Genomic DNA, 14098 nt, shown 5'->3' on the forward strand with positions numbered 1-14098 from the left:
TCGCTCTCTCTCTCTCTCTCTCTCTCTCTCTAGCTAGCCTGATGATAATCAAAGTCCAGGGATTGGAGGATCTAAAAACATATCGGAAGACAATTATATTTTATTAAAAAAATAAGTGTTGTAATTTAAGGGTTATTAGTTTGTTGAGTGTGGTTGGAAAAGTGTCTGGTAGAGCGCTAATTAATAGGATTAGGGATAAAACAGAGGATGCAATCTTAGAAGTGCAGGGTTGTTTTAGATCAGGTAAGGAATGCGTGGATCAAATTTTTATAGTGAGGCATATATGCAAGCAATATTTAGCAGAAAGTAAGGAGGTGCATATTTCATTCATGGATCTGGAGAAAGTTTATAATAGAGTTGATAGGGAAAAGATGTGAAATGTGATGAGGTTATGTGGAATTGGTGGAAAGTTGTTGCAAGCAATGAAGAGTTTATACATAGGCAGTGAAGCAAATTAGGATAGGAATAGAAGTGAGCGAGGGGTTTCCAGTGAGAGTGGCGCTGAGGCAGGGATGTGTGATGTCGCCATGGTTGTTCAATTTGCATGTTAATGGAGTTGTGAGAGAGGTGAATGCTTAAGTGTTTGGTCGAGGATTGAAACTGATAGATGAGAGTGATCATGAGTGGGAAGTGAATCAGTTGTTTGCAGATGATACTGCATTGGTTACAGACTCAAAGGAGATGCTTGGTCGATTAGTGACAGAGTTTGGGAGGGTCTGTGAGAGAAGAAAGTTTAGAGTTAATGTGGGTAAGGGTAAGGTTATGAGATGCATGAGAAGGGAAGGTGGTGCTAGGTTGACTGTCATATTGAATAGAGAGTTATTTGAGGATGTAGATCAGTTTGAGCACTTGGGGTCAGTTGTTGCTGCAACTGGTGGAGTGGAAGCTGATGAACGTCAGAGTGGATGAAGGATGTAAAGTGTTAGTGGCAGTGAAGGGAGTGGTAAAGAATAGAGGGTTAGCCATGAATGTAAAGAGAGTTCTGTATGAGAAAGTGATTGTACCAACTGTGATGCATGGATCAGAGTTGTGGGGAATGAAAGTGATGGAGAGACAGAAATTGAATGTGTTTGAGATGAAGTGTCTAAGGAGTATGGCTGGTGTATCTCGATTAGATAGGGTTAGGAATGAAGTAGGGAGGGTGAGAGTGTAAGAAATGAATTAGCAGCTAGAGTGGATATGAATGCATTGAGGTTGTTTGGTCATGTGAAGAGAATGGAAAATGGCTGTCTACTGAAGAAGGTGATGAAGGAAAGAGTTGATGGGAGAAGTGCAAGAGGAAGGCCAAGGTTTGGGTGGATGGGTGGAGTAAAAAAAAGTCTAGGTGATAGGAGGATACATCGAGAGAGGCAAAAGAACGTGCTAGAAATAGGAATGAATGGCGATCGAATGTGACACGGTTCCAATAGGCCCTGCTGCTTCTTTCACTCGCCTTGGTGACTGCTGAGGTAGCGGCAGTCGGGAAGTCAGCATATGAAACTTCATTTGTGGTGGGTAACACAGGAGGCTGGGCTGTGGCCCCCTAGCAGTACCAGCCAAACTCGGCTGAATCCTTCGTCAGGCTGGGAGGAGCAAAGAGAAGAAAAGCTCCTTTCATTTCCTTTTTTTTATGTTGGTTACCCCCAAAATTGGGGGAGGGGCCTTGGTATATATATATATATATATATATATATATATATATATATATATATATATATATATACTATATATATATATATATATATATATATATATATATATATATATATATAATAAGAAGAAGAAGAAGAAAAATTCCAGTATTATTTTCCTGTCGGTTCATCTGTACTATTGTTAGGTAGAGTAGAGATTGTAGTAAATCCACTTTTCAGATATCGGGAGAGCTACTTTTAATTCCAAAATTCATCACAGTTACATGTTTTAGCTTGAATGAGTTCAAGTTTAACGTTAACAATCCTCAAATGAATTTCACACTATGTTTTTGTGCGGATGACTGTTAGACTAATTTCGTTATTATCACTCTCCAGTGAAGGCCTTAGCGTAGATGATCTATTAAAATAACATATACATACATGCACACACACACACACACACACACATATATATATATATATATATATATATATATATATATATATATATATATATATATATATATATATATATCCATTTCTTCATTTATATATTTCCCTGTATGTTTGAATCTATCCGTTCATAGATTTTGTGTGCTTACCCTTTAATTCCTCATACTTTTAAGAGTTGTATGATAAGGGCAACCTCATTTTTTTTTTTATGAAGATTTCTATCAAATAGCTTTACTTCTGAAATTCTATACCAAATTTGGAAAACCTTCCTTACATGATAAGGTGTTTTTTGTTGTTTACCTAAATAGCTTTTCTGTCATTTCTTTGTACATCCTAATGTAAGATTAACCTGTGTTTTCTGATTGACGGAATTTATAGGTATGGCGAGAAGCTAAAGAAAGATGGTTCCTCGAATTCCATTGATGGGGTGAACAATGGTGAAGGTGGTGGTAGTGGTGTTGGTGGTGGGTGCAGTCGGTAAGGTCGCCCTTTCTAAAGTCACCAATCTCTTCTCCTTACCAGATCTAAACATTGCATTAGAAGACACAAACTAAACTATTATTAAAAGTCAGCCAACTAGTATTAGATGGAATGCCTTCAAGTCGTTTGGTTTCTATCTGTGCTTCTTTTTGATGAAGAGATTTGCGACTTAAGGGAACGCACATCGAGGCATGTTGGTAGTTGTTGTTATTATAAGATAAACAAAGATTAACTGTGTGTAATTCATATTACACACACTAAACCGTGTCAACAATGGCACACTGCCTTACACATTTAGTTGTTTAGATGGCCTTTGTTCTGGTTTTGAAAAGTGAATGGAGAGTAAAAGAGAGAGGAAAGTTTGTTGTTAAAGACTGCCTGTTGTCTGGGACCATGAACTTTGTAAGGATCATCAATTAGTAACTAGACTCCTGAGCTAATTGTAAAGTGAATCTCCTTTGACATCCGAAGCCATTGTTGGATGTCCGATAGTATATCTGCTTTGTCATCGTGAATAATTAAGGGATTGCTGTTAACTCAAATTCCTTAAAATTCAGAGGCTGAAGTGACATACTGGTAGTAACTACTTTCCGATCATTAGCAGATTATTTGGTAACAGGACCTAAAGTATGTAAGACATTTTATGACCTGATCTTCTTTTGAGCTTCTAAACCACTAAAGTAATCCAAGTCTAATTTTGAATTAGATATGTTCTGTTAGTTTTGCTATATTCAGCCGCAAATTGCCTAATTGTACAATGCTTTGAATTATGAGCCATTCATAGAAATATATCGCAAACATAATCAAAGTGCTCTTCCTGCATTATCAGTTAATCATTGCAGTAAAAGAGCTTAAGTTAATTATAACATTAAGATTTTTCATAGCTTATTCTCCGTTATGATGGTATAAATTTCAAAATCCCGAGAAACATTGGGGCGTGCATTTGCAAGGTTCTTAACTCGTTATTGGATTGATTGAATTTTATCTCGTAGAATCTCAGTCAGCCAGCAGGACAAATGAAGGGTCTCCACTAATAGCTTAAAGGGTAATGGGGATACGTCTTGTGCATCAACGGAGGTTTTGATGTGCTGACAAGGTTTTCAAATATTGAAAATTATTTTGGACAGAATAGTTAAAAATGTCTTGAGTAGTCAAGAATGATACATTATTTTATTGTCCTGTTTAGTAGTAGGATTTTACGGGCAATGTATGGTGAAAATAACACAGTGGTTTTATTGTTAGGTTGCGAATCCTTTACTTTAAGTTACGTGTATACCCACAACTCTTAATATTCAAAATTGATCATGTAATGTTTCAGCGTTAATATGAAAACTATAATACTGTCATTGTAAAGGCTATAGCATTAAATAATGTAAGGATAAGCATCCTACTATTTGCAAACGAATATGCCATGAAATTTTGCTCCAAAGTGCAATATCAATTTTGCAATAATTTTAGAATTAACCGAAAAGGCCATTTTAGTACAAAGATTTAATTAAGGTCAGGGTGTTTCATATCTTAATACAGAAATGACATTTGTGTTAGGTTGAGTTTTTGTTCTTTATGCACAAGACTGGTCAAGTAACCTTATGTCTTTATCTTTCTAAAGGAAAAGAAAAGGGAATGGAAAAGATAAGAACTAATAACCTACATATGAGGAAGTGGTGCGCTTAACCTTTTGTTATTTGAATAGATTAGCAATGGCTCGATGGCAAGATTCATCAAACTGAGTATCCTAAGGACTGATAATTCTCTAAGTCTAAAGTTTAAACTGTAACAGAAAGACATTTCATACTTTAATGGAGAAGGATACTGATTCAGGTCAAAAGGGCAGTGAGATTATGCGACAACAAAGGAAATGAGATCCCCGGCTCCATGTTGCTATTGCTAGGGATATAGAGTTAATCAGGAAGGGGGAATAAAGGAGAAAGACCGGTACTTCAAATTTCAGGCCATTTTCAGTGTGGCACATAGATCGTGGGTGGGTGGATTATAGGATTGTGACTATAAGAAAGAAGAAGGGGTTTCTTTTAGTACTGTTGATGAGTAAGACAAAGTATAAGCTAAACTTGGAAGCAAAGGAAACATAAAAATTACGTTTCCATGGTTCAATACTCTAGAATAGGTTATCATGTGAAAATTATCATTCATCTCTTCAGTATTAGTAGAGAACGAGTGTCTTTTTACGGCTTCCACAAATATTATGATGTAAAACGCAGTGTGATGTATCTTGATGATTTCAAAAGAAAAAACTCTAGTACAAAGCAATGAAAGAATTAGTAAAAGATTTTGTACTGGAAATAAGATAGTTCAAGAGAATACCAAATTGGGTGATTTGGTTAATAAAAGTAAAGGTAAATAGACTAGAAGTCACATCGGATTCTGCAGATGTGAAACGGAAAACGAAATTATACATTCTTCCTAAAGACTTTGGTGTTCACTAAATTTTGGCGAGAAAGGAATGACTAGTTAAGGTCTGGAGTGATGCTATGAAGGGGAATAATGGAGACATAAGTAAAAAAAGGTAGGCTCGCAATAACCGTCCGTATGAATGAGTGAAACCAGCATTTGATTTTTAACTGCTTCATGCATAGAAAGGATATATAAAATGGCTTATTGAACTTATAGCTTTTAATCCTGGTTCATGCAATGGTAAGTTACAATGAATATATTTCTTATAGCTCCTGACCAGTTTTAATAAACCTCATAACTGCATGCATTAAAATGAACTCTTAAACTCTAATTTGTTGATTTCATCCATTCATGTGTTCTTGTTCTTTGTCGAAAATTATGTACATCTGCACTTGAAGTACGTTTTACTTAACAGATTCAATAATAAACTTTGAAAGTTTAGGCAGTGTTCCCTTGACTATGTGGGTTTGCTGAAAAGTTCCTTAAATACTTTGTGGTAATAGAGGGAAAAAATGTATTGAAATTTCAGATTTTCTGTCATTGTGTTGATTTTATAAGAGCATGTGATTGATAACTGTTTATATGTATATGTATTTACTTGTACGTGAATATGTTTAGTATATATGTATGTCAGTATGAACGCTTGCGTATGTATTAAAAAAAAAAAAGAGTTTAAAGCGTAAAAATAAAAGCAAGTCACCAACAGCTAACAACAAAAACACCTATAAATGATTTTAGTTTTCGCGGTACCTACTCTTTTGTACGTTTATTTTGTCCATATAATTAATACCAAATGAGATGTAATATTCTTTGTGCACGAAAGCCAACCTTTGCAGATAAAGAAAAATTCGTTATTTTCTTACCTGGAACAATCTTTTTATTCTTATCTAATAACATTTCAATGATCATGAAGAATTTTTTTTATATATATTTTCAAAGTACTGCAGTGTCCCTTTCTTAACTCATAAACTTTTCTTTTTTTACTCAGTTAGCGTTTATTGATATTCTCATATTTTTTTGTCTTTTTTTTTATAAGGTGTTGAATATTCTAAAAATTTTTTGCATTCTGCTGTACCATAGAGCTTTGCTTAGTTTCTAAAAAAAATTTAATACACACATTACATCAGTAATATGCAATATAATGTTTTATCAAGGTGTACAATATTTGGTGTAATCATGGTAGGTAAATTTGCATATGCATTTTCATTTTTGCTTACCTTTAAATCAATTCAAATAAATGTATGATTTTATGATAATCTACATTCTGTGGTGAAAGCCACATGCCTTTATACTTATGCGTAAACAATTTCTTCTGCTTGTATATAGATCCACGAATATATTCATGTACACATCCATTATCCATACCACTACACAGTTAGATGTATGCATGTGTTTAAAATTTCGTCTATTTGTATAAAAATCTAGAATCGTGCAGAATTTAGAGACAACCAAAAACTTCACCTCGTTAAAATAGAAATGTGAAAATACAGTATGTTATTTTACTACACTTCATATTTAAATTTATGTTGTAGGTATATACTTGTTGTGAGAGACGGATTTGAGATCTTATTTTTTTTTGTCAACTTTGCTTAAAGCTGTAATTAACTTCCATCTTACTGAAAAAGATTTAGGTCAATTAGTTCTGATGGTATTGTTAAAGATACTTCAAATACTCGAAATTGATACCAACATTTTTCTCATTAAGAACATGATAGCGACACCATGAGAAAATTCCTTCTCAATAAGACCTATCAAAATTGACAAATTATCGTTATTTTTCTTTATTATACGATTCATGAAGTCGGTTGTACAGTATCTCAACAGTCTCTGCAAACAACTGAAATTTGAGTTCTTGCTGTCCCAATGAAAGTTTAACTTAGTTCTATCAAGAATGAAATATATATGCAGATGCAACTGTGGATAATGAACCTACACGACAGGCATCCGTATAATCCAAACGCTGTTAAGGTTGTCTCAGAATTATTTCTATTATCATTATTATTGTGTAAGAATCCTCTTTTAAACTAGTTTTGTCTAAAAGGATGGATGCATTAATTGTGTTTTTCAGCGTAATTCTGACTAATGAAAAATGAATAAACACGAACTTGTTGCGAGACCTGTAAGCAAATCCAGGTCTTAACAGAAGTTGAATAATCGAATATCATTTCCTGAGAGCAATATAAACGTCAACATTTTAAACTAGTCTTTGGTGGATATGGTCACGATGGGGTCAGAGAGCAGATAATTGAAATTAGGTTTTTTTTTTCTTTACATAGCTGGTACTGAGTGTGCCAGCATGAGCTGTTTGTCCCTCTGCGTCCTAATAAGTGACTGTTTTTATCCAAGATAAGTAAGTCGTACAAAGATGAATTCAAATTAATTCTTTTTAATTTAGACAAAAAAAAAGAAAAAAAAATAGAGAAAGGTTTCAGTCCTTAGGGACTTTGAAAGGGAATGAAAGGAAATATGAAAGGGTGAACAATAAGCAGCTAAAGTTATAACAAATCTGATTTTAGAGAGAGAGGGAAAGTTGTTGCCAGTTGTCGTTGGTCAGTGGCTCTATTAACAAATGCTGTTTTGAGTAAGGGCTTCTATTATCACACTTGTGTTGGGTGCCTCCTGGTTAGGCGTGATATAAGCTTAGAGAAGTTATAATAATCATACCAATGTAAACGCCAGGGCATCCCTGGATGGGGATTCAGAAATGGTATACCATGTTAGTCTTCAAGCAATTTTCCACAAGAGGTTCCAGATAGCATTGCCATGGAATCCCTCCCCTCTTGTTGCTCTATTTGTTAATTTCTACTTATGAATTATTGGGAACATATATTCACACTATTAAGAAAACCTACAATAGGTATGTTTCATATGAAATTCTACCAGTACAAAATGATTGCAGTATTACGGATTAGAGAGAGATGTGGATCAATAATAACCAGGCAATTCTCAGTGAAGAATCACACTGTTTATCACCAACTAAGACCAGCACCATATATCCGACCAGAAAACTCCGCAAAAAAGGCCAATATTTCCTATTTCCTCACTAACTATGGACTGCTGGTACAGCAAGATCCTGGGTCCTGAACTGAGTTGGACAATCTATAAAAAGAACACCCCTCACCAACCAGTTTGTTCCATCACTCTGACCCTCAGAAAAGGCTCTCAAAAATTGACGTTTTAATTGCTCTGAGAAACTTACATCCAATTATTCAACCTCTACTACACCTTGGATTTGCTTAAGAACTTGATAAGTTCGCATCTCTCCACTATTAATATGAATATTAAATGACTCTTGTCTTCTTTTAATTGCAGAGGAAAGTTGATTATCATAGAGATGGAAAAATCAAATATAAAATCAATATATGTGATGCAGTCATCACTTCTAACAAAATATATTACTCTTATTATTGATATTGAAAAGAGAAAAATTTAAAGGTCGGAACACTTAAGGCTGACATACTTTCAAGTATGAATAGGTAGAACTTAGGATTTAGATATAGTATTTCATGAGTACAATGTACATCCATTATTATGCATCAGATCTTAGTAAATATAAGAGATGCTATTCTTTACTGAAAACTATTCTTTATATTTTTTGTATCAAAGAATTTTTGGAAGCCTTCGCCAGCACCATAGTCCGATATTTCATGTCAGTTGTTAAAATTTTCATAAAAGCTACAAAACTAGTATACATGTATAAAAGTGTAGTCTAAACAATTCTTGTTGTGGAGCCACCAAAGATTATGGTGGTCATTTTCCAAAATATCTTCATTTTAACTTTAGCAAAATGGGCAATATACGCTTACTTTGTTATTGTCTTCCTATTAGATATAAGTGACGTGTAAAATTCAGTAAATTGACCACGAAAAAACAATATATCCAAGTATTATGAGTATGTCTCTTCTATTAAAAACGATATTTAATTTTTAAATGGCTGCTCTTCTGAAACCTTTTGCTGAAAAGTGCCAAATAATGGAGAACTTGAGTCAGTTGATATTCATCATATTTAATAGGTTTAAGGTCAGTAAATATTTTATTACAGATTACACAATTTACTCCATTTCAGAAAGGGGGTTGAGCTTCATCATAATTACAAGCTCAAAAAATGTAACAAAATTATTGTAGACTTGTCTTTGAAGCACCTACAATTTACTGTCTACTATACTACCATATTAACCGGACACATATTCATGCACATTTCAGTTTAGTACAATAAAATGATGTACTGAGTAACTTTCCTCGTAAATTTATATGACAACTACTGACATAAGCAAACATGACGAGCACAAGTCTGTAACAAAAAGAGTTTACTAGCTCACGTTGGATCAAGAAGTCAACATATTTACAAGAAATGCAAATCTTGTTCTATTTGCACATTCTAAGCATGGCTAATATTTGGTAGTTTGTTTGTACAAGCATTCTCATTCACAAGCACACAGTTTACAGATTAGCTGTCTTGCATTTACATTGATTTTTACAGCCTTTACTGGAGCAGCATGAAACCAGTTTTAAGTAGTGTTTTGAAGCTTCAGGGAGCATGGTTCAGAGCGGTTTATATCCCCCATCATCTGTTTTCTGCCAGTCCCAGCTTGATGATAGAAGCTGCAGATATAACCACCTTGAAAGATTAATCCCTTGACATGATGCTCCAAAGCATGGAAGATTGGTGAGATCTGCTGAAAGGAGTTCTTCTTGGCAAAGAGGTTCTTTCTGGCCTCATTGATATGGAATGATGCAGTCATAAAGGAGCACCCCAAATATTTCAATGCCGTGCATTGTGTCATCTTGGATACTAACTGGCATGGGGTCCAGGGTAAGAATCTGTCAGTTCTTGTAATGATTTCTTTATGGCCCAGACAAATTTCTTGCCATGCCCCATGAATAATGATAACATGTCACATCCAGTCACGGTGTGAAAGACAGGGAAAGGATGTGCCTTCTGTGGGTACAGGGAGCCAGCTGTTTTATGGTCACGGATGTAGCAGTACTTCTTGCCAGACCAAAGCCAATCAAGAGTTTACCAACACATGGTAGTGCCGTGCTACTTTCACCACCAAAAGAACAAAGTTGATGTCGATGATTCAAACTTTAATCCAGTAGTTGTCATGTTGTGCAGCATGGGCTACATGCAGCATGATGTGAGTGTCTGCCTCTTCATGATTGCATGGATTCAGTGAGCTTTCATATTTCTGCCTTGGAAGGCAGATCACTGTGCCTCCATCACCGACTTCCACTCCTTTGCATTGTCATGGAAGGACTTAACCAGCACATCAGATAGGAAGATGAAGAGCTCTGCTTGGTTAGCATTGACATATAGGTACTCTGCCAATTTCCTGGTATGAGTATAGTGCTCACCTCACACCGTTGCATCCATTTTCCTAATTTTTCCCATGTTGTCATCTTCAAGGAGCTATCTTTGGGCCTATCCCAGAAAAAGTTGAGGCGTGGACTATGACGCAGTTGCCCTTTGATGTATGGGATGGATACTTGGTGGACATATTCTTCACATGTATTGGCAGTGGCAGGCTTCAACATTTGCACAATAGCAGCACTATCAAGGACAAGAAAAGTAATAGCAGGTGGATCAGACTGAGCTTCAGCAATGATTTCAAGGCACTCCAACATCTGGCTTTTGGTACTAAGGGGTAGCTTTCCTGCATCATAGTAACATGGGATCACAGGGTTGATTTTGTGATGGAATAGTTCTCGAGGCTCCCATCATGGTTTTGGTAGCCTTACCAATAAGGCCATGTCATTTTTCATAGATGCTTCCTTTCTTTTGGGGACTTTTGGGAGCTTTTTTGTCTTTATATGCTAGTCAATGGATTTGGTTCTCTCTATGAGGCAATGGTTTGAGGAATCCTCAAACTGTTCTTGTTTAATTTTCAATGCCTGCAGGATCAGTAAATCAGGAATATCCTACTCAAAGGGATTCCCCAGAAATGACTCCACAAGTGATTGTACATCTTTCAAATGCTTTATGTGCACTTGGTAAATCTTCATGGTGATGTGTCTTCTCATTGGCATATAAATGAATAATTTCTTGAAACTCCATAAAAACTTTGGCCTCCTTGTGTCCAGCTATCATTTACGCCTCAAAGCATTATTATTATTTATAAAGCCGCCAGCATGTCCGTCACCCTTGACTCGACCATTATTCTGTTTGTGTACTTGGTTAAGAGGAATTGCAGAGGATAACCTCTTGTCTTTTGCACTGCAAAATGACCTGTCTTGAACTCATTGTAGATTTATGGGCACTGTTGTGGAAGCTCTGCCATATTACACAGATGGACCGATAGCCACTGGGGCAAAGTGTATATGGTCCAGTGCATAAAACTGTAGGACTATGTTAGTTAGAGCATCCATGCACATATTGAAATTTGCCTCTCGTACAGATTGATTAGGATACAGAGTTCCAGATCCAAGATTGTTGTTCAGTGCAAAAATTGAGGAGAATTCTTCACTTTCTAATAGCACCAGTCTTTAAAATCCTCAGGAGGCGAGTCATCTAAGCTTATCATAAGCACGTCGTTCGAGTATGTGCAAGACATTTACAGTGACCTGATGTGCCCTTCTTATGCATGTGATGTGCAAGATCCGAAGCAAGGAGTCATTGGATCCTGCAGTAGAAATCTCTGCCTGGTTATGTGTCCATCTAGTATTTTCGTTGTTACCATCTTGAACATCACCACCAGTTTGTCCTCCCCATGTGTTTTAACCACTTCCACTGTATCTGCTTTACAAAAACAAACAATGGCAGGTTAAAAGCCACAACAGACAATTTGCTTGGCTTAAGATGCTCAATGGGATTTCTGACCAAATTAATAGTGCCTCAGCATTGCAACCATATATGTTTCACCTTGTTCCTGGTGCTTGGCATTGTATACAGCCCATGATATCTTTTGATTAATTCTCTCTGTGATCACATGTCAAGCTTTGAGCACGCTTCTCAGGTTCTCTAGCCACTCATACTCTTTTTCCTTATCCTCTGCAAAATTGTCCCGTTTCAGAGAAGTCATGGAGGTGGCAAGTACTATTGAAGCAAAAACAGTGAAAGCAGTGGGGGGTACTCAGTGTAGTATGTACGCAGTCCTTGATACAGTAGGGCTACCAGTGATAACAGTCCCACATTCCACTCCTCCATCTTCACATATTGGGTATTTCATGAGAGAGATTCCTGTGCCATAAAAGAAATCCTTTGGTGTTTTGGAACTGGGACTGTGGTCGATGTTGTCTACTTCTGTACTTGTCAACATACTACCACACATAGTCAGTGGGCAGACCATTTGCTCTGCTTGGAACAGCTGGCATACCCATTTTCCTATCTCTGTAGACAGGCACAGGACACAGTTATATGAGAAACTGGGACCCAGGTTAAAGAGCTTGTCCAGTAGTCCCTTCTTGCGTGTCTCAACACGTAGCTTCAAGGCAATGTACATTGACAAAGGATTTTTTTTTGAGTGTCATGTTTGACACCTGGATATTTTTGCACCTTTGTGCCTGCAGGAGAGGTGTCTTGATTTTACTTCTCTTGATGCTTGACAGTCTTGAATTTCAGGCGTTGTGCAATAGATACAGCAGCCTGTGGGGACGAACCATCTGTTTGAACATTGATGTTAGGTTCCTGTATCACCATATCTATCAGAGCACGTAGCAAAGGTACCACACCCTCCTGCTGATATGCTTCCTTGAATGATCCAGTAAGTGAGAAGGCTTCATCAAGCATGTATTGTCGAACAATCTGTGTAGCTTGAGCAATGTGAAATAATTCACAGTCACAGTCATGCTCACAGGCTTTGCCAAGGGTTTTATCAATGTCGTCATTAAAGGCTAATATGACATCTTGTCCTTTGTTCTGTGCCATTAGGTCTGGGATCTGGGATAGCAGCTGTTCTTTAGGTCTCGTCATATTCACTAGCACGTCCAAGCTAACTTCAAGTTGATCCATTCTGGTTTTATAAAGGCTTTCTAGATCAGCAAGTCTGAATACAGGAGATGCTTCCTCTTTCAGGTAAGTCTCTTCAATGCAAAGGACAGATTCTGCCAGTGCAATTCTAGAGACCGCACTTTCATGTATAGTTTTGTGTCCAACATTAGCAGAGACCTTTGTGCAATTGCAGAGAGACGTTAAACACTTGGAATGATGTATAATATCAAAAGCACGCATATTACCCATGATGAGCTGTGCCAGCGTTCAAATTGTATTGTGCACTGCTAGACAAGCTGATCAATTTTGAAGGTGGTGCCTTCAAGTAAAGTGTCCGCACCAGGTATTCCACACAAAAAGCATAAGAGTTGCCTAGAGGTACTTTATTCTGAGCTGCATGCAATAGTGCACTTTCATAGCATGGCATTGGCTTCACTAGGTGAGTGTCTTCTTGCTAACTTCTGTGCTCTTTCCAACTTTGTATTACTAAAACGAAGCGTTCATTTTTATGATATACAGTTTGGTAGGTAAACAGTGTGACCTCGATCCTATGATCCTATGAAGCTACAGCGTGAAGGGTCGTAAGCCAAGTTCTCCAAAATGTATCAGGTTGCCAGCCAGTGTCACGTATCCACTCCCTATTTTTGGGCGTTTTGAAGTTGCAGGGTGAACAAGGGATTTTGCTGTATCCTCTTGGCATATGGCACACAGTTCCCAGATTGTGGTAGATGGGTCAACAGATGCTCAATCCATGTTAGGATGCATTAGCTGGAATTGCTTCTTAGACATGATTGCTCCTTATTGTGTTGAACCCACCCCCTGATGATGATCTCTCCATATTCTGAAGGGAATGAATACCTTGTTATCACACTACTGCACCACATTTACCAAATTCTACACCACTTCTACCACTGCAACAAAATTATTCTGTATGCTGTGTCTACAAGTGCAATGCATTTCCGCAAATTCATGATATTTTTTTTTCACAAGGCAATGGTTGCAAATATAAGAATTCAATAAGATTACATGCATTTTCCTTTAAGTTTTAATTGCACAGGATATGGAGTATTTATTACCTCTAAAAAAAAAAAAAAAAAAAAAAAAAACAAGGGTAGACATCCCATGTTGTTAAAGAAGAATAGTTGCTATTTTGGAAATGATCGCCAAAGCTGGATTAAGGACTAATCTTGAATGGCTACATACCCAGAATTGTTCT

The 14098-nt window shown here is 36.7% G+C and overlaps 1 protein-coding gene across 1 annotated transcript in view; it reads left to right on the forward strand.

The window, feature by feature from the left end:
- The window catches only part of LOC137619874 (dynein axonemal heavy chain 3-like), a 328675-nt gene that overhangs the window by 209212 nt on the left and 105365 nt on the right, over positions 1 to 14098 (forward strand). The gene's annotated exons all lie outside the window — the stretch shown is intronic.

Source organism: Palaemon carinicauda, chromosome 26, assembly GCF_036898095.1.
Source record: "Palaemon carinicauda isolate YSFRI2023 chromosome 26, ASM3689809v2, whole genome shotgun sequence".
Classification (NCBI taxonomy): domain Eukaryota; kingdom Metazoa; phylum Arthropoda; class Malacostraca; order Decapoda; family Palaemonidae; genus Palaemon; species Palaemon carinicauda.